Source organism: Macrobrachium rosenbergii, chromosome 43 (genome assembly GCF_040412425.1).
Source record: "Macrobrachium rosenbergii isolate ZJJX-2024 chromosome 43, ASM4041242v1, whole genome shotgun sequence".
Taxonomy (NCBI): Eukaryota; Metazoa; Arthropoda; class Malacostraca; order Decapoda; family Palaemonidae; genus Macrobrachium; species Macrobrachium rosenbergii.
Window position 1 is genome coordinate 40,972,712 of NC_089783.1, and position 22,794 is coordinate 40,995,505.

At 33.6% G+C, this 22,794-nt stretch overlaps 1 long non-coding RNA gene across 2 annotated transcripts in view; it reads right to left on the reverse strand.

The window, feature by feature from the left end:
- The window catches only part of LOC136828808 (uncharacterized), an 855,933-nt gene that overhangs the window by 220,107 nt on the left and 613,032 nt on the right, over positions 1 to 22,794 (reverse strand). For both annotated transcript variants that reach the window (XR_010850235.1, XR_010850234.1), the window contains exon 13: positions 20,111 to 20,274. This is a non-coding gene — a long non-coding RNA (uncharacterized lncRNA). The remainder of the gene's footprint in view (positions 1 to 20,110; positions 20,275 to 22,794) is intronic.

Genomic DNA, 22,794 nt, shown 5'->3' on the forward strand with positions numbered 1-22,794 from the left:
AGTATTGTTTACGTCCTAGCTTGGGTCCCTCTTATGAACACGCTTCAGTATAGTTTACTTCCTAGCTTGGGTCCTTCTCATGGACACACTTTAGTATTGTTTACGTCCTAGCTTGGGACCTTCTTATAAACACTTCAGTATTGTTTACGTTCTAGCTTGTGTCCTTCTTATAAACACTTCAGTATTGTTTACGTCTCAGCCCCTCTTATGAACACGCTTCAGTATTGTTTACTTCCAGCTTGGGTCCTTCACATGGACACACTTTAGTATTGTTTACGTCCTAGCTTGGGACCTTCTTATAAACACTTCAGTATTGTTTACGTCCTAGCTTGGTCCCTCTTAAACACGCTTCAGTATTGTTTACTTCTAGCTTGGGTCCTTCACGTGGACACACTTTAGTGTTTACGTCCTAGCTTTGGACTTTCTTATAAACACTTCAGTATTGTTTACGTCCTAGCTTGGGACCTTCTTATAAACACTTCAGTATTGTTTACGTCCTAGCTTGGGACCTTCTTATAAACACTTCAGTATTGTTTACGTCCTAGCTTGGGTCCCTCTTATGAACACGCTTCAGTATTGTTTACTTCCTAGCTTGGGTCCTTCACATGGACACACTTTAGTATTGTTTACGTCCTAGCTTGGGACCTTCTTATAAACACTTCAGTATTGTTTACGTCCTAGCTTGTGTCCTTCTTATGAACGTGCTTCAGTATTGTTTACGTCCTAGCTTAGGCAAGACCACCGTGAAACAAGGCCTGTTTGATATAAGGTCATGATGTGATGACGTCGACCCTGGTGTTCCCAAGCCAAGCTGGCGACTCTCTCGCGAGCTTCTTTCCCGTACATCACTTGCGTACGAGTTTTTTCGTGGTTCCGTTGTTTTATTTTTGAACTAGACCATAAAAGTAGCGTGACACGGATACATCTTGTGTCTTTTATTGGACGAACTTAGTATGGTAAGTAGACAAACTCAACAATAAGTTCACTGCAACAGGTATTTGACTTTTGTCTCTGGATGACGGATAACTTTCGACTGCAATATAAAGTCTGCATTCATCACACTGGAACCAGCGCTACGTCCCGTCGGGAGCGCAAACAAACATACAATTAGGTTTGTCCAATAAGGTAACATAAGTTAGGCCTGTGCAAGTATAGCCTACACTAAGGCTTAGCCTAAGAAAGCTGTAGCCTGAAAAAAGGATTTAGGCAGGAGTTGTGAGCAACAAGGTCAGGTGCAAAATAAAGAAAGACCAGTTTACCCTAGATTGAATTTCAGTAGGAACTCGTATAAACTAGACTTAACAGAATCTAATACAGGCTACCGAACTCTCAGTGTAGCCTATGTCAAACAACTCCCACTTCAGGACTTAGCAAGAGCTTTGGAAATGGCACAGACATAGAAGTTATAGGTTCATCTCAAGTGGAAGCACAGCATAATGATCAGGAAATTGGCAAGTTACCATTGACAGTAGGCTAGGGTAAGGGAAAAATCTTATTGGGCCTAGATTGGTTAAGGTGAATAAAATTAGACTGGGCTAGTATATCCAGCAGAAATCCTGGATGTCGAACAGAGAAAAATCTTTGTTTCACTCAACTTAAACACACTAATAATGAATGCAAATGAAAACCTGAAAAATGGAACGGTGCATGTAACGATAACCAACAAAAGGAAGTTGTTGACTTACAAACATTCTGGAAAATATTATATTACTAAAGTTAGAGCGTAAAAATATGATTTACGAAAACATGGTATTCTGCAGTAACTATACAAGAGCTTTGGAGGAAAAACACGAGATTGGGTGGATGAAGGGATTGCCCAGCCAATCTTCTTCATGAATGGGAAATGTTACTGCTGAAAGCGTTGAAAAAAAAAAAGGATAGAGGTCAGCAAGACTAATTATTGCATGTGTACTGTATGTGAAGAAAGGAGTAATGAATGCATGACAAAATGTTGAGAACGTTATCATAAGAAAAAAATGTATTTGGGTTTTTTGAATGATTTAGTCAAATGAAACTCATAGGAATGAAGACAGCTACGAAACGCTTGGATGAGGTAATGGAAAAGGTGCAGGAACTGAACGGCTTAACATTTTGATCTCAAGAATTTACGCATGGAACAAAACACAATCCATGGTAAGGTTGTTGTTTTCTTGAATTTTCCTAAAGCTATCGACAGTAAACGATTGCTGTATAACTGCCACTCTGATCAGAGTACTTCAACTGCGTTTTTTCTGGTTGGAATTCTGATGGGTGACAACCAGAAAATATATAATGCCATCAATACATATTTCCGTATCAAAATATTTAATGTTAACGGGAACGACTGGACCTTTCTTATTTGTTATGAGGGTTGAACATCGCTAGCACTCACCAATTAGAGCGAGCAGCACCGTTAATTATACGACGATTAATCTAATAACTTGGAATTCTTCGAGTCATCCTCATTAATAACAACACTGCAACCTTGTAGTTTCAATTAATAATTGCTTTTTGCAGAGATATGGAGTAATATTCATCGAAAATAATCCGTTTAGGAATTATAACCGACGACAGTTGGCCATCTTTGCACTGGCTGATATGTTTAAACAGTTCCCCTACAAATTCTGACCGATGGATTTGACCATGCTTGTAAAATGTTTTGTACATGAAATGAAAATATTACGAATATAAAACAAACACCTACGCTGGATGAGAGAGAATGCCAGCAATGTAGGAAAATAAAACAAGTACAATAGGAGACCAGGCAGGAACGTTTAGAAAAAAAAAAAAAAAAACGTCAACGTGAATAATAGCAGGTAAGAGAAGAAATATGGCTGATGTAATATATAGCGCACCGCCTACCGCTAGGACACGAAGAAATAACGGGCCAAAATTGTCTGGGAGAACAATAGTTTGTAAAAATACTCCAGAAAAAGAACGCCGCTGAATATCAACCCTTCATCTGTGCTCATCAGAAGGGTCACTGGTTGATCAGAGGGTCAACTTTCCATAAACATCAACACTTTTTAAAGGGGAGATCACTAAAGTTTACCTTTGCGGCTCATAAAATCTCTAAGCCATGAGACAAAAGTAATTTTACTTCCCCATGTTTCTAAATATCTATTTATCATCAAAAAGGAAGTGGGAAACAAAGAAATCCTTCCTCCATTCATCAATTACAGTTTCTTCTACCCTTCGTCCTCTGTTTGAAGGGCAAATACTAGACTGAAGTATCATCAGTTATGTAAACTATAAAAGATTATTCGTTATTGTTTACAAGTTAAGGGATATTACACAATTTAATGGGTATCTAGACATGACGATACAAGCGTTAAATAGCGGAAAAAGAAATAATGAGATCCAAGACCACTTCTAGAAATAAGTTTCTTCATGGGGCATTTGAAATTAACATTAGTATCATGTGGTTAAAGTTAAGTATACCTTAGTTTAACCAGACCACTGAGCTGATTAACAGCTCTCCTAAGGCTGGCCCGAAGGATTAGACCTATTTTACGTGGCCAAGAACCAATTGGTTACCTAGCAACGGGACCTACGAGGAACTAGTATCATGTGGTACGGCCATCGCCGTACAATAGTGGCAATAATATACTATATGACATTTACGGCATATGCTCAGTAAGGAGCTTTGATAATTAACAACGCAGCAAACCGAAAATGTAAATAGTACCAAGGAGACAATGTGACAATCCTCATTGTTTACAGAAATACTATCGAAGGCCTGGAGTTAAACAACTGAAGCACTGCACTGAGATAGTCCAGGGGGAGTAATAATTCTTCAGATATGTTCCGTTAAGGTTGTTTCAGTAATTCTTCCAAAAACCAAATTGATCTGCACGCGCCCTTCGATTGCATTCTGCCACTTGCCTTTCAGTCGTTAACAAAAATTTAAACATCTGGCAGGTGTCATAGGAACGACAAGGAAATTTTCCCTATACCTTCAAGAACAAATTTCATATGCAAAAAACAGAGAGAGAGAGAGAGAGAGAGAGAGAGAGAGGTTCACATATCGTCCGCTAGTTCCCTGGCCGGCATTCCGCAAAATCAAAATAAATGTTTAGATTAATAACATATTTTTGACCCACTTGCTATGGTCAATACTCGCCTGTGTTTTAATATAATGTGATAAACACTGATGAACCTAAAACATGCTAATAAACTAGTTTTCTGAGCCGACATGAAAATGATCAAGGAAGGAATCTGTATACAATTTTGGTCGAAAGGTTCATATTATAAACTCAAAGATCATCTATAACGAGAACACAGTCATCTCCCGAATAATAAATGTAAAATAATCTAAAACAAAAATTGCTTCCATGGAAAATTATGAACATTATAATGCTATTCCGGTTTATATTTAACCACTTAATATGTCTGCATACTCTGGTGGTATATTGATTACGCAGTCAGCACATTTATGATTTTTCTCCTATTTTACCCTTCTTAGAGACAGTGAAGAGCAAGCGTTTATGTCCATTAAATTGCAGATATCGAATATTCCACCTGATTAAATCTTATGCCAAAGATTGCAGGACTGACACGGCGCGTCTATCTACCCAAAATTTTACCTATTCTGTTCCCTGTTAATTTCAGATTAATCCCCTTCACTATTTCGTTAGTCTTCTTTCGCAGAAATCATTAAGCGCCCAAATCACATCTCTCTCTCTCTCTCTCTCTCTCTCTCTCTCTCTCTCTCTCTCTCTCTCTCTCTCTCTCTCTCTCCCTTTCTGGACTACAGATATTGACAATTGTATTTTTCTTTCGGTCCCCCCTCACACATTCATTATCAAGAGCAATGATACAGCATTCAAATCATTCAACTAAGATTGAGGAATTCATTTTCACAGAATGAATAGTAGCTAATGATAGCAAGGGCTTTGAGAACTTGGTTAAACGTTGATATTTCATAGGATCTCGAAGAGGAAATGTTCAATTTTAAACGGATCAGGAACTGTCCCCTCAAGTAAAGGACTTACAGATGAAATTATAGTAGGCTACAAGGTGAGTGAAAAGGTTAATTTTCGCTTTTAAATTTTTGCTGACTAAACTAAGTATGCAGAACATTTGATTGTGATATATATATATATATATATATATATATATATATATATATATATATATATATATATATATATATATATATATATATATATATATATTTGGGTAAAGTCATTGAACAATATCTATGTTACTTTACTTAAATAGTACACACCATTGGTTAATTGCATATTTTTTTTACAAGTCAGTATCATCCAAACGCCATTTATTACTGCCATTTATTACTATTTCATGTTTACGTAAAGTGAAGTATATGAATATGAACAAAGTACAGGCCAAAATTAGCATAAAAATGCCTGTATATAAACAATGTTTTATGTAAGAGTAGAAGTAATTTTACCATTCATATAAAAATATATAATAAAAAAGAAATAGATGAACACCAGTATAGTATCTCAAACGATAACAAAAAGAAAGTGAGTAATTTAAGTTATGCGAAGGAATTGGTTACATTAGGCATTAAACATAAAATCTTTAGCTGAGAACATGCATGAGATGAAGTAGATACCTAGACAATGTTCCTTACCACTTAATTAGATTAATAAAGATAGTATCTATGGGGACTGATCAAATGCCTTTATTTCATTTATGAAATAAAGAAGTGTATAATTTTTTGAAAACGATCATCTATCACTAAAACATGGATAAATCACATTTATCTGTACCAAAGTACATAAAAAAGTTACAATACTTTCAAGAAAGGATTAGAGTGTCGTGGTTTAAAAAGAAATAGAACCCTTACCTTCTACAAGAATAAACGAAAAAGCTAATGGGCTATGGTAAAACATAAACAACTTGGGTTGATTGCACATAAATATTTAAAACTTTTCTTTGGGTCATTCTGTGGATCAGAGATAAGATTTCCCCCTTTTTCGTCTCAATAACGAATCTTTCATTGGCATGAGGTTGCTGCAGGTTGAAGATGCTACGATTGCTGATATTTTTTACACTATTTACTTTCTCGATGAGGTTGTTGCACGGCATTTGAGAAACAATATCCTCTAGGGAAGACCTCTAACTTAGGCCTAGTGAAGCTACCAGCTTTGGTGAACTAGGTACCTAACCAAGAAAACAAATGATGAATTTCAACAATTCCACGGGTACGTCTCACCACTGCATTGATTCCACACCTATTAGATATCACATGGGAACTTATGCCTTCCATTCAAAGACTAATAGTAATGTGTTAAGAATAACCAAGGCTTCCACAAATGCGTGGCGTCTCTAGACCATGTTCTAGATAGCTTTAGTATCCTATATAAAGGGAGGTAAGGTATGTATATATATATATATATATATATATATATAATATATATATATATATATATATATATATATATATATATATATATATATATATATATATATATATATATATATCTTCTTTCGAATATCCCGTGCCACGTTACTTTTTATCATAAATAAAACCAACTGTTGATGTACATTTTCTGATTAACGTCTGTAAGAACGCTCTGCTTTTCTCATGTGGCTTGTGAGGTATGCATTATTCAAATATCTTTGCTTCTCCCTCAGGGAGTATACCTGGAGCGAGAAAAACTGTCGAAACTTTGGAGGTAACCTAATAAAGTACATGCAGTATTAAACATTTTGATTTAATGGTATCGGTGTTCATGCATTATACATTTATATAAAACTCATCAGAAAATATATTTTTGGAAAGGATACTGTTCCAGTAACTGGTTAATATCTTAACGTAAAAATTTCATATATACTAATAAAACACTGAAGTTCCGTCTGGCACAGGCTGTCAGTGTACAAAACTATGTTCATACCTATGCATTTTTCTGAGAGAGAGAGAGAGAGAGAGAGAGAGAGAGAGAGAGAGAGAGAGAGAGAGAGAGAGAGAGAGAGAGAGTTGGGTGGGGGAATTGCTAAAAATTTCTGATCAACAGCATATCATATTACAGGCATTATTCATGATGAATACAATGACATTCATTTCGGTTCCTCCGTCATACCTTTGTCGGACATGTTTTATTTCTGAAATGTCAACTTGAAATCCACGTTAGAGAGAAAACTCGAAAGAATTCATAACGAAATTTCTCTAAGGGTGAGTTAACGTAAGAGTGAGCATATGGTACAAAAAAAAAAAAAAAAACAGAATTAATATCAGAAAGTGAAGTTTATCATTTTTTGCGGAATGAAAAACTAGACATGAAAAACATTAATTTAGCTTGCTATTGGTGCATGATAAGCTCGCTAGCAGCAGCCTTTTATTAAAAACATAAGAGGCATCATTACGTTCCTTAGCAAATCGTGCAAATAAATAAGAATTGTCATATTTCCAGGTATGTTTTAAGTATTTAGAAACGAAAGTAAACCATGGAATACAGAAATATCTTTGCTATGGGCTTTCTCCGTATGGAAGGTTTAAACTCGCTAATCATATCTTTTTACACATATGTTTCATCCTTATTTCAATATTTAATAGTAATATTGTGAGTGAATGCATCTCTCCTCGATGAACTCTATCTTTGTTATATGAAGATAGACCCCCAATATATGTAAAACCTCACACACTCCTCTCTTTGCAATTTCACCTAAAGCTCACGCCATTTCTCCCCAGGCGATCTCGCTACTAATGGTTCACCAAAGTATTCACACAAATATCTCTCGAAATATTTGCAGGGGAATTTTTTCTCTCTCTCTCTCTCTACCCATGTTTCCTCGTTACTATCCAATTCCCAATTGTGAACAGTCCAGGAAAGGTTGCGTTTTATACCCTTAATGGAATATCTAATTTTGGAAACTTTGTCTCTTTTCTCTTTTTTTTATTTTATTGTTTTATTTATTATTTATTTTTTTTTTGCAGATGGTAGGGTCAGTCTACTGTATAGGCTTATTTTTTAGGGAAGGATACGAGTGTATAAACTGTTTTATTTTTGTATCATAGTTTTCCTCGTGTTTTAATTTGTTCCAATTATTTCTCCGTTTATAGAATGGGTCTCTCAGTTTATATATATATATATATATATATATATATATATATATATATATATATATATATATATATATATATATATATATATATATATATTTACTACGCTCGTGATTTTTCAGTTTTTTCCTGTCTTTTATATTCATTGTTATATAACCCCACGCTTGCGAAGCCTTGTTACTATCTATTGCTTACACACAAATCATGTAATTGTACATATATCCACAATTCTGCTTCTGGAGAGTCACTACTGGGAAAAACAAGTTAAAAAAAAACTTTAAATAGCTTTATGTGTGTATTATATTACATGCAATATATCATATTGTATTACTGGCTAGTGAAATCTCGTTTTCGATTAACCTGACGTGCTTTATAGAAACAGGCTGGTAATATATATATATATATATATATATATATATATATATATATATATATATATATATATATATATATATATATATATATATAATATACATATATATATATATATATATATATATATATATATATATATATATATATATATATATATATATATATATATATATACAGTGTATATATAAACATTCACGGAGTAGATAATGCTTTTCAATTATCTTTTAAAATGACCGGATTCCGAATATATTTTAGTAAGAAGGCAAACTAATGAATTACCAGAACTGAAGTCAATGCTTTTCTTTTTATTGGATCTGTGGCAGAAATAGAGTGAGAGAGAGGAGAGAATGTCTTTTTCCTCTTTTTTTTTCTCTCCCTCATCCTTTATGTAATCGAAGTTTTAAAACAGATCTGAAGCATCTTTGACTCATTTTCTAAGAAGGAATTATCAAGAGTTCCCTGAAAAATGAGGGAATTCCCCGTTGGATTCGCCCTTGACACATGAGGTTACAAAAAAAAAAAAAAAAAAAAAAAAAAAACACGGAAAATTCTAGAGGAATCACAAGCGACAGAAAAAGAAAAATAAAGAAAAAGTATAGGGAAGATTCTAAAAAAACTAAAAGATAGGTGGACCAGACTTTACGGACCTTCCCTGATGATTTTAACCTTTAGTTCGAAGGGTGTTGAATAATGCCAAACAGCGCCTCATGAAATCCTGTCATGCGATTAAAGCACATTTTGATACATCGTAATGAAGTTAGCCAGATACGTTTCAGCTTTTTGAGTGTTCATTTTTCTTCGTTGTATGCATTATGCTATGGGATTTTTTCTGGTGATTTAGACAAATAGAGAGACAGGCGCGCACACACACACACACACACACACGTACGCACACATACACAGACAGAGACAGGGAATGAAATTAGAGCCGACTGAGGTAAACAACTGGTATCAAATGTTTCTTCCCAACCGCCTTTATTAGAGACTTGATAATAACACCGCTTTACAACCAATAACACCTTATAAAGCAACCTTCTCCCCTCGCATTAAATGTCCTCATAAGTGGCATGGAACCTAAGCCATAACAAGTAAAAAATGCGCCGAAGTTTCTTCGGCACAATCGAGCTGCAGCGTATAATCAAGGCCACTGAGAACAGACCTATCTTTCGGTGGTCTCGGCATAATGCTGTAAGAGCCGCGGCCCATGAAACTTTAACTACGGCCCGGTGGTGGCCTGTCCTATATTGTTGCCAGATGCACGATTATGGCTAACTTTAACCTTAAATAAAATAAAAACTAACGAGGTTCGAGGGTTGCAATTTGGTATATTTGATGAATGGAGGGTGGATGATCAACATACCAATTTGCAGCCCTCTAACCTTTGTAGTTTTTAAGATCTGCGAGCGGACAGAAAAAGTGCGGGCAGAAAAAAATGCAGACGGACAGACAAAGAGGGCACAATAGTTTTCTTTTACAGTAAACTAAAAAATGCAGATGTTCCAACGATATATTTAAACATTCATCGCCATTTGAGGCGGAGAAAGGGGATATCCTACGCTATCATTTCAATTACTTAGTTGAGACCTCTCCAATTGACTGAGATTTATCTAATGACTGAGGTAGGACGGCTGAAAGTGATATGAATGATTGTATCTCCAAAAAAAAAAACCATAGCGCTATATAATTACCGAAAGATGTTCGCTTTTTAGAATGATCGGCTAAGACTTTGTTATACAAATTCCACATTTTTAATATTTAATGATCTCAGATTTGTAAAGAAAAGTAGGACTGGTTGAAGTCGTGTCTGTCGTAACTGATTTATATCAAAAGATATTTGGATCTTTTCCATATAATTTTAGTTCAGCACATTATTATAAAAATTACTTAAAGTTCATCAATGAAGTATATAGGGTATGTATCGACTTATTCATCCACCACTGATTCCACTGCTTTATTTAATAAAACGTGTTATTCCTTCTTCAGAACATTATTTGAACAAGAAAACTCATTGTCCACACAGATTAGCATGAAAATATTTGTCACATCATATATTTCAAAGTTATTCTCACTTCTGTTTTTCGCTTTGCAACGGATAGTAGCATCAGTAACTATACTTTGCAAGAGCTGCCAATTTATCTTTGTTTTATTAATATGGGAAAGTGTTTTGGAATTTTCACAAAATTTTGAAAAATAGAAGATTTTTTGATGCTCAACGGAAAAGTAAAATTCATTATGCAGGAGGATCTTCCTTGTTATTAGCATTCATCGAATGCTAATTACATCAAAATTTAAAATTTTCTTGCCAGTATTCATTGTATTTCATCAACTCCTCTAAGCATAATGCAGGTGCATGCATATCTCTTTATGATTTTCGTTTAACCTTTGCTTATTTTTTTATGTCATTCGCCCCATTTTACTTTCTGTACACATGTATACAGTGCCTATAAATGTGCAAACTACCACTGAATGTTAAAGTAAGTATACCTTAATTTTACCAGACCACTGAGCTGATTAACAGCTCTCCTAGGGCTGGCCCGAAGGATTAGACTTATTTTACGTGGCTAAGAACCATTTGGTTACTTAGCAATGGGACCTACAGCTTATTGTGGAATCCGAACCACATTATAGCGAGAAATGAATTTCTATCACCAGAAATAAATTCCTCTAACTCTTCATCAGCCGGCCGCGGGAATTGAACTCCGGCCCATCGAATGACAGTCTAAAGCTCTACCGAGTCGGCCAACAAAGGGCTTACTGAATGTTGAAACGTTTGTGAAATTTTCATATCCACGTTTCCGTATTTTGAAAGATAAAACTAAACAGAACGGAGATATTACCTAAAACAAATGAGATTTTACCACTAATTTTTGATATTATATAAATATAAACTCTGGATACTGGTCAGTGTCAAGAAAACAAAGGATTTTTTTTATCCTAAGTGCCTGTCATATTTTAACATTTAAGGACCTGCACAGTTGGAGGGCACTGAGGCTCCTGTTACCTGTCATGTTTTAAATGGCGTTTTTTCCAGTCAACATTGATTTTCATTAGGTCAGGCGCGTTTGGAGACCTTTGGGAGCATGTCATCAACACGATATTTTCAAAATGCTTATATTTCGCTGTGCGTACTTGCTTTTACGTTCCGTAAAGTGAATATTAAAATACAAGAAAAGAATAAAAGCAAACATTAATTTATACAATAAATGCCAAATAAGGATTTACTCAGTGTAAAAAAAAGCCAAAATATTTCGAGGACTCTTTGCATTTTTCCCGTTTTTTTGGAATGTAACAGCAATATATTTTCCTGAAAGGCTTCCTTGACGCCCCGATTCTCGGGATTTACAAAATTCCCTTTCACAAATGTTGGGCACCTGCCTATCCAATTTCCATACGAAGAACCGCAAGTGATTTTGCCACTACCAGTGTTTTGGTAGCTCCTGAGCGAGAATATTTGAGAATGAGAATATATATATATATATATATATATATATATATATATATATATATATATATATATATATATATATATATATATATATATATATACACACACACACACACACACACACATATATATATATATATATATATATATATATATATATATATATATATATATATATATATTATATACACGAACATGGGAGCAGAAACTCTGACAGTAGACATAATATAGCTATGGAAAGGCATTCTGTTTTCTAGCCATTTATTAAGAAGCCGACGTTTCGTATCGCTTGATACATTTTCCAGGCTGATATAGCGATTAAAATAAACAGTATTTGCATATAAAAGAAAAGAGACATATACATTACATGATTATTTACACCATATCAGCGGTTAAAAAACAGAACAAGGGGAAAAACCAAAAGCAGAGGCAAGAAGCGTAAAACTCCTACCCACAATGGTAGCCTAAAGCAGACTAACAAGTAACGCAGGACAGGAGGGGGAGAGAGAGGTGGGGAGCACAGACACAAGAGGCTAAAAAACAAGCGCAAACTATGCAATGAACAGTGGGGTTGATGCTGACTGGTGATTGAGTATAGTCAATTTGATCATTATAGGTTCAATGGTGGCCAGTTCCTCCATACTTCGTGTTCTTCCCACAGTACTGAAGACCTTGGCGTCTATATGTGTTTTGCAAGTCTTGCTATGGTTTCTCACATTCGACTGATCAGGATTAGATAGTCGACTACCTGCTCTACAGCTAATCCCCTGGTGAGAGGAGATTCGGATCTTTAGCAGCCTGCTGGTACATCCTGTGTATGTGCCCAGATTACATCTTGAACAGGTATATTTGTAAATTACACCGGAGGTAAACAGGGGACTGATCCTATCCTTGAAATGGAAGAGGGACCCGATGGTTCGGGGGTTCATCGGGGTTAGCTTTAGGTTAAGTGCAGGTAATGGTCCATTAAATAAACTAATACATTTTTTCCTGAATCTGTTGTCAGGTAAATAAGGTAATCTAGCATATAGACGTAATTTAGGGGCAATGAGAAATATGGGTGGGGTTTAGTTTCAAATTAAGCAATTTGTTAAGGGATCTATGGAGCATTGATGGTGCGGAGTAATTTGTTCTTAAATAGTTAGTGACGAAAACAATCTCATCATGAAAAGCAGACCAACTGGAGGTCAAATTAAAACGTCTATGGAGGAAAGTGGACAAGGAATTTATCTGAAAATTATAAAAGCTGGAGCTGTAAGAATTAGTACCTAGGCCAGTAAAAGTATTCTTCCTATAAATGACGGTGTGGAAACCTATCTCCTTTAGTAACTTTTACGCCCAGGAAGAGAAGTGAGTTCTGGGTTTCTTTCTCAACAGTAAATTTTACATTACCGTGTTGGGTATTCAAGTGTTCTAAAAAAATGTCACCTAAAGCTAATCCCGGTGAACCCCGATCCATCGGGTTCCTCTTACATTTCAAGGATAGAATCAGTCCTCTGTTTACCTACAGTGTAATCTACAAATATGCCTGGCCAAGATGTAATCTGGGCACATACATAGGATGTACCAGGAGGCTGCTAAAGATCCGAATCTCCTCTCACCAGGGGATTAGCTATAGAGCAGGTAGTCAACTTTCTAATCCTGATCAGTCGAATGTGAGAAACCATAGCAAGACTTGCAAAACACATATAGACGCCAGGGACTTCAGTATTGTGGGAAGAACACGAAGTATGGAGGAACTGGCCACCCTTGAATCGGTAATGATCAAACTGACTGTCCCTACACTCAATCACCAGTCAGCATCAACCCAACTGTTTACTGCATAGTTTGCTCTTGTTTTTTAGCCTCTGTATCTGTGCTTCCCCATCTCTCTCCCCCTCCTGTTCTGCATTTCTCGTTAGTCTGCTTTAGGCTACCATTGTGGGTAGGTGTTTTGTGCTTCTTGCCTCTGCTTTTGGTTTTTCCCCTTGTTCTGTTTTTTAACTGCTAATATGGTGTAAATAAGTATGTAATGTGTATATCTCTTACCTTTTATATGCAAATACTGTTTATTTTAATCGTTATTTCAGCCTGGAAAATGTATCAAGCGATACGAAACGTCGGCTTCTTAATAAATGGATAGAAAACAGAATGCCTTTCAATAGCTTCATTATGTCCACCAATATATACGTGTGTATACACGTACAGTATATACGTGTGTGTATGCATATGTACAGTTAATGTGTCTCAATACTTTTTGGTAATAGGTCTATCAAACGATATTCTACTGAATATCGATTGAAGCCCTGCTTTTGGCAAAAAAAAATACCTCTTTTGATTTTTCATACCTATATTTCAAAGGAATCTCTGTTCACTTATAGCTCTACATTCGGGGTCCTCCATTATCGTCAGGAGTCTATTTTCATCCCACGCATCCGGGTGCTTGACTATCTTCTAATTAATTCAAAGCCTTCATTTTCTTAGAGTGAACTAAAGGTAAACCATAATACGATTATTTACGCGCTAATTACTTGTTTCAATAGAGGGTTTAATGTCAAATCCTGTTATTTTCTTAAGTAAGTTAAATACCCTTCTGTTCTGTGTTGGTTATTAGGAAAAACTGCAGTTTGAGACTATCCACGTTTTCCATTGTTTTATGTCTGAAATGATGTGGGGAAACTTAATACAGATTAATCGGATTATTTTTCAAGATAATGGATTAATAATTACAGAAGATAATGAAAACTTTGTTCATTTTTAGTTTCCTGTAAAATAAAACTACTGAGATGTCTATTTGTCTGTCCGTCCGCACTTTTTCTGTCCGCCCTCAGACATTAGAAACTACTGAGGCTAGAGGGCTGCAAATTGGTATGTTGATCATCCACCCTCCAATCATCAAACACACCAAAATGCACCCCTCTAGCCTCAGTGGTTGAGAGTTTGATGCAGCATTATACGCTGTACAGAAAATTCGATTTTGCCGAAGAAACTTTGGCACATTTTTTACTTGTTTACTAGCGTCATTAATATTATTATTTCTATAATTTCAATTGCCTATAAAACACGAACAAAAATCCGTGCGATTGCTTACTATATGTGAAAAGGGAAACTTAAAAATTAACGAACAATAAAATGAGGGTCCAAATAGTAAACATAAATATAACCAAGTAAAAAATGCGCCAAAGTTTCTTTGGTACAATTGAGTTTTCTGTACAGTCTATAATCGAGGCCACCGAAAACAGATCCATCTTTCGGTGGTCTCGGTATAACGCTGTATGAGCCGCGCCCCATGAAACTTTAACCACGGCCGGTTGGTGGCCTGTTCTATATCGTTGCCAGACCCACGATTATGGCTAACTTTAACTTTAAATAAAATAAAAACTACTGAGGCTAGAGGGCTGCAATTTGGCATGTTTGATGATTGGAGGGTGGATGAATTTTAAGATCTGAGGGCGGACGGACAGACAAAGCTGGTACAATGGTTTTCTTTCACAGAAAATTAAAATATAAAAATGCAAAGATAACGGGTATCAAGGTAAAAGGTACACTCAATGAACTGGGCAATTTCAGGATCGAAGATAAATTCATGTAGGAACGGACTAAAATCTAACAAGTATTATGAGAGTGCTCATAAACCAAAAAGAAACACGAGGTTATGTTTACAAACATGACGATCGAGACACACGTGACATAAAAACTACGCACTAATACAGGCAGGTCGATAGACAAATAAACAGATGGCTAAGGAATTTTACTGCTAAAGACGAAAAGTTAAAAAAAAAAGAAAAATTCACCACAAACTAATTATCCTGATCTACAAGAATCTTATCTAGCAGTGATGTTCTAACTAACTGAACTGCATTGCTTTTGCATAAAAATCATTTTTGTTTCTCTTGATTTCCCTTTATGTATCTTTGATTTTATATGGAAATTACTTTGAATCTCCTCAGAACATTTTTAGGCGCACTTCAATTGGTATTGTTCTTACTAAGTCAAATACTTTTGGAAAAAGAAAAGCCTGAACTAGATTTCTTTCTGGAATGTTTCGTTTACTAGACATTGTACATAACATAATTTCGTTCTGATTAAGAATTCCGCATTTTCAATATCTTTTGTTGTCTTATTTACCTATTATTTGAAATCATTAAAACTAAATATTTTAAAATTAGTTAGTCATTCCTGCTCTGGAGATGAATTGCTGAAAGATACTGAAGTATAATTTCCAATAATTAGTAAACTATTGAAATGCGTAAAATGCCAAAAACGCCAAACCTCATTTTTAAGTGAAAATTATAGAGAAAAGACATGAAAGCGAAAACTATTCATTCCAGTAAGATTTAATTTTGGTAGTAATAACATTTCCTTTAAAGTTCTTAATCTGTGAGATGAAAGCTTTAGTTTTCTGTGATATGATTATATCAATATGGAAAAAGACACGCTCAGTCATTTTTAATGCAATTCCGCCAGAAGCTTTTTTCTTTGATGGATTAGTTTGAATTTGTAACTTATTTTCGATTTCAATTAAGGCCAGGAAATCCCATTTAGATGAAGGATGGTTGGATGCTTGTTTGGAATTCATCATTATGAATTTCTGTCCTGTGACGGAAATTGGATCAAAGACAGTCATTATCATTCTACCAGATTAAAATGTTACGGTGAGATTAATTATATATTACTGATATACTAATGAAATATTCTTTGATGATGACCGGTGTTTATGAGTAGTCATAAAGTGGATTTAATATAATTATAATATTAGTTATAAAAATTATCGTATATCATAATAGCTAAGTATTCATTACAATCTGCTAAAAAAACCTGCTAATTTAAAAACTCTAAATTTGCTTATCCTTCTCTATAAAATATAAAAGAAAATAACCATATCATTGCAAAATAAAATATTGTATTTGACAACCAAAATATTTTTTTAATTATTTAGTAAAAGCGTTTTATTGATTATGACCGAATCTGATGTGAACCGACGGAAATATAATTGAAAAGTTATTAGTAAGATCAAGAGATTTTTTCCTAGGTACACGTTTATATATAAAAATTATATATATATATATATATATATATATATATATATATATATATATATATATATATATATATATATACAGTATATATAGTATATATGTACGTATACACACACACACACACACAAATACAACATTAAAGGAAATCAATCGGTAGCAAATGTATAGCCACTCTCACTCTCTCTTTCTTAACCAAAGATTGTGTGAACGATTTTCTGTGCAATCAGAGCGAACGAAAACGTATTCATCGCTTAAGAACCAGCATACAAAAGCTCACTTAACCTTTTTTTAATCTTGTTTCATTATGTAATGAAAGACGCCTCACGGGAGCCAGTCTACATCCGACGAAGACGAGAAGCGGGGAAGGAATGAAGGATTCACTAGCAGATGGTGAAGCAGGAATCTAATTCTGGGATGAGATCCTGTGGGAGTGCCTCTGTGAAGGAACTGAGGGTTCAAGGGGGCAGGCAGGGCCGGAAGATGAAGGAACAAGGAGATGGAGAGAACGGAAAAGGAATAGAAGGTTTGGTAAAGGGAAAAAGAGAAGAATAGAAAATGGGGAAGTAATACCTAGTATTTCTGGCTGTCATTAGGAGTATCTTAAATATAAATAAATAAATAAATATATATATATATATATATATATATATATATATATATATATATATAACACATTTAAACCTTGATGAAAATATTAATTAGGATCTCGTTCATATTCGGTGCCCGTAAAATTTTTCAGACATTAACAAAGTACTAAAAGAATTTTATTAAACGTATGAAGATTAATTTGAAATTTATGGTAATAATTCAGATGAACTAGATATATTTTATATATCAGAGGAAAATAATAAGAAAATTGCCAGGAAAATAACCACAAAAGCTTTATAAAACTATAAAACAATATCTATATATCCTTAACAATCGGTTCACAGCTTCTTTTTGGATTATCATACCACATTATCATTTAATGAGGAATGAATGATTATTATTATTATTATTATATAATCAGCTAATTACACCAATAAGTCAAATAAATTTCATCTTTGTATATATTCACTGAATAAGTCTTTTCTCGCTTCTCAGCACATATTACCAATGCTCTATTTCTAATCATGAATAACAAAAGAATTTTTTCATCCATCTTACCAGTTCTCTCAACAAATTTTCTAATATTTTTGCTCGTATTAACCTTTCGCCATTATTATGAAAGGATTACAAATAAACTCCCACTTATTATGAAACTCCTACCATGAAGGAGGAAGGAAAATGAAAATGTTTAGTTATATAAAACATTTTCTGCAGACTTAATTAGCTTCGTGTCGGTACAAACATTTTTACCGAAACAAAGGCGTTTGCGGCGAAAAAGCTTTCTCATTATTATATTTCGGCATTTCCGTAAATATTCATAAAAAAAAACATTTCCAATCATTCAAAACTGCATTTCAAAAATATTCTAATTCTGTATTTGAAAAACTTTTTTTTTTCTAGAACCAAAGGTCATAATACTTCACATTGTTTTTTAGCTTGCGACTACGATTTTGAAGCATGAATTATTATTATTTTTTTTTTTTTTTTACCCAGCTAAAGTGTGTCAAAGCGTCAGCGCCCCAGTTTCACTAAAATTTATAGCACGTCTGCTAGCTTTTTTCTTTATTTAATTTGTTCAATGATAACAAATTCCAAAAGTCTAGGCAATCAATTCAGTTTTATCAGTCTATTTATAATATAATCAGAAGATAAACCAGTGTGAACTTTCATGTTTTGTGGAAGGCTGTTTCATAGAAATGTTGTATAACGCCAAATGTATTTTTTTTTGGTGCAGCACTGGAAATGACAAAATGGAAGACTCCAGGAAATTTATGCAAAAGGCCGAGTAATTTATACATGGATTCAAATCCCTAGGGTTTTTTTTACTTATTCCCCCCAATTTTTTTTCCTTATATTTCAGAGCAAAATTTTTTATATGTAGTCTCTCCTTAGGAGTCTACAAATTTAGGCTTAATTTCATTTGCGTATATAAATAAATAAATAAATAAATATATATATATATATACATATATATATATATATATATATATATATATATATATATATATATATATATATATATATATATATATATATATATATATATATATATATATATATATGCATTAAACTACAAATGCCCATTAATATCAATATTTTCATATATATTAACATGTATTTCCGAGGTAGAGCAATTGGATATTAGAGGACATTTGTAGCTTAATGCTTGTACATGAATCATGGTGATGTGATAAAATTCATTCATATATATATATATATATATATATATATATATATATATATATATATATATATATATATATATATATATAATATATATATATATATTATATATACTTATGTATATATACACATACATACACTCATATATATACAGTATGTATACTTTATATATACAGTATATTCTATATATATATATAAATATAAATATATATATATATATATATATATATATATATATATATATATATATATATATATATATATATATATATAAAATGAACATTCTCCCACCCAACAACATCATTTACCATACTGAAAATACGTCACATAATGCAACTGCACTTTACTGATTTATGTGTACATTTGGAAAAAGTTTTAACAATTTGAATAAATCGTTTTCTTGTTGATAAAATTATAGAGACATCAAAGTTGCGGATGAAAATATCACTGCTTTTTATGGGAGAATAAATAAAATAAAAAATTAACTTTACATTCGAATAATGAAGATTAGGGAACTTTGGCTATTGCATTTTGTGAAAGATACATTAACAATACAAACATTTTTATGTTTATTGTGACTCGTTATACTAAGAAGCAGCTAAGCTTAAAGGTACCTACCTTTTCAAATACCTATTAAGAGAGTCAGGAGGAGCAAAGAGAGTTTGGAAAAATCAAGTAGGTTAAAATTTGGGTAGTATAATGTGAATCTGATGGTGCATTACATCAGTGACACTTGAATTTGATATTATTATACTCCTGTTATGGAATATCAACCAAAAGTAGATTTTCAGAAACTTATGAATAATAGAAATGAACGATCACAGTATCCGATTTAAAAAAGGCAAAGTTGTATCTTAAATCCGTTTGTAACTATAGCCACTTATGTGTTTTCATCAGCAAATTAGAGTGCCTTATCTGGTATATTTCCAAATACGCTTATAAACAAATAGCTAAAACTACACCAACTTTACAATCTTTTATGCTTACCATTATCATTATTCCTCCGTCTTTCTCTTCGTTTCTGAAGCACGTAGTACATTCCATCTGAGCTTGACCAGGGATGTTCGCCCAGTCTATCAGGAGTGTATCATCATTCCAAGGTTGATAATCTACCATGTATTACCGCCTCCACTTCCAAACAAACTCACTTCCTGGAAAAAATATATTACATTAGACGGAAACTGATAAAGACAAAACTGATACACAGGCGCTCAAACAGATATATATATATATATATATATATATATATATATATATATATATATATATATATATATATATATATATATATATATATATATATATATATATATATATATATATATATATATATATATATATATATATATATATATATATATATATATATATATATATATATATATATATATAGTGTGTGTGCGTGTTCATATGTATTTATGTTTGTAAATAATGGATTGAATTATGGTGGCTATAACCTTATTAGCACAAATACATATGGAAATAATCAAGCACAAATAAAATAAATGGAAAACCATATGAATAACAGTAAAATAGTTTCAAATATTAACAGTGTGTGCCTTCGAAAAAAATGAACCATTCAACACACTGTGACTGCAGATTTATGAAGTTGGTAACAACGTGCTCATTAGTTTAAGCACACTCTTAAACTTATGTAAATTAGAATTCACTGCAATTATAACTTACGATAAATGTCTTACTAACGTTATTAGATCATCATAACATACATATATATGTATATATATAATAATATATATATATATATATATATATATATATATATATATATATATATATATATATATATATATATATATATATATATGTATGTGTGTGTGTGTGTGTGTGTGTGTGTGTGTGCACTGTATGTATGTATTATGACGATCTACATTATTTTACCAAGTATGGGAATCTGAAGAGTTGGTACACAATAACACTTTAATATTCAGACCTAGCAATATATTTCAGGTAATGGTAAATATATTTCTTTTATTACAATGCAAATAATACATTCAATACAAACTCTGAAGTATAAAACAAGGTAGAGTATATAAGTACACAGAAACTGTGAAAAGAAGAAAAGGTATATAAACATTCTTAATAGTAAGAAAGGAATTTGTAACATAAATAGTGCAAAACGTATAGGATTAAAAAGCTGCTTAATAGAGAAAATTTCCTTTCTGTCCACTTACTGGACATATTTCATCAACAAATAGTTCAATGAACAGACGATGTAAGTTTAAACAGTGGTTTCTTACACGCCTCCGAGATACGACACTTGTACCAGAGATAGAAATGTTTCAAAATGTGACCTAATGTAGGACTTCCTGAGAACACTGACTAGCAGACCACATCTGAATACTGGTCAAAGAGGTGAGCGTGAGTGGGAGCTACCTTCGCAATTTAATCTGCTGTCAACACATCCGAAAAACCAGAAAATTCAGCAGATTACTCTTTCCCCCATCCTGCTAAGCTTCGGAAACCTTTCGCTTTCACTTACCTTGAATTCCCACGGCTTCTCATTTTCCTAACGGTGTTCGTCACTCCCCTCTTTGCATAAATGAATGAATCATGAAATTTAGGCTACGAAGCCAAATAGTTGGTCACTTGCAGCTATTCTGGGCTCAACACAATGAAAAGAGGGAACCGAAGTGGGTGGACAGCAAAATAAAGAGAACCGTGAAAATAAAGGAGATGAAGCACAAGGATTTAAAGGTAGAAATGAATGTAAACCTCACAGTTGCACTAAGAAGAAATAACTAGAGTGGTTGGATACCAATACGGAAAAAAGGAAATTAAAAGGAGGCAGCTAGGGACAGAGAGAAGGCTCTAAAATCGGTTACCATAGGACAAAATCGACCTCTATATTTATAACACTGGAAAATACTAAGATCTCGAAGGAAATATAGAACAAATTTTCATACAAAGTAACTGATAATTCTCGGTTTTTTTTATCCATTACAGACTTCCTAAAGACTTTGTAAGCTACATCACTGTTTTAAGGGAATCCGTGCCACATCAATATTCATGTAAGATAGGTACATTCTCATAAGGTTTCTTTATTCGTTATTATCCCCATCGTTCTGCTACAAACTTGGCGAGCTGATTTGTAAGACGTACTTTCCATTTTTTTTTTATTTTTATGAATGACTATTGATTCGCAGAAAACGAATATTTCACTTTCTTACGAATTGTTTCATTATAGTGTCCGTGTATGTTGGGGATTACCTAGTCGAACCCCTATTTTGAAACATACTGCGGTATACAGCGCACGCTCTCTCTCTCTCTCTCTCTCTCTCTCTCTCTCTAACCATAAGTCACCCTACGACGAAGTAACTTTAATTTACTATCTTTATTAGCAGAGGTATCCTGGATTTCTTAGGAAACCCGTCTTTACCATTCCTTCAATTTCCCGGTTCAGGGATCAAGTTCTTGTCTGGTCGCTCTTCAGGAGAGAGAGAGAGAGAGAGAGAGAGAGAGAGAGAGAGAGAGAGAGAGAGAGAGAGAGAGAGAGAGAGAATGATTAAGATCTACCAGAATGTATCTCCTTTAAAGCCTGTTCATAAGAAAACAAACTAACCTCTGCTTGGAGGGTATAGCACAGAAAAAATCTTGTTTTCTTTAAGCGGATACGAAGGTAAACAGAGATGCCCTCTTATGCCATAAAAGGA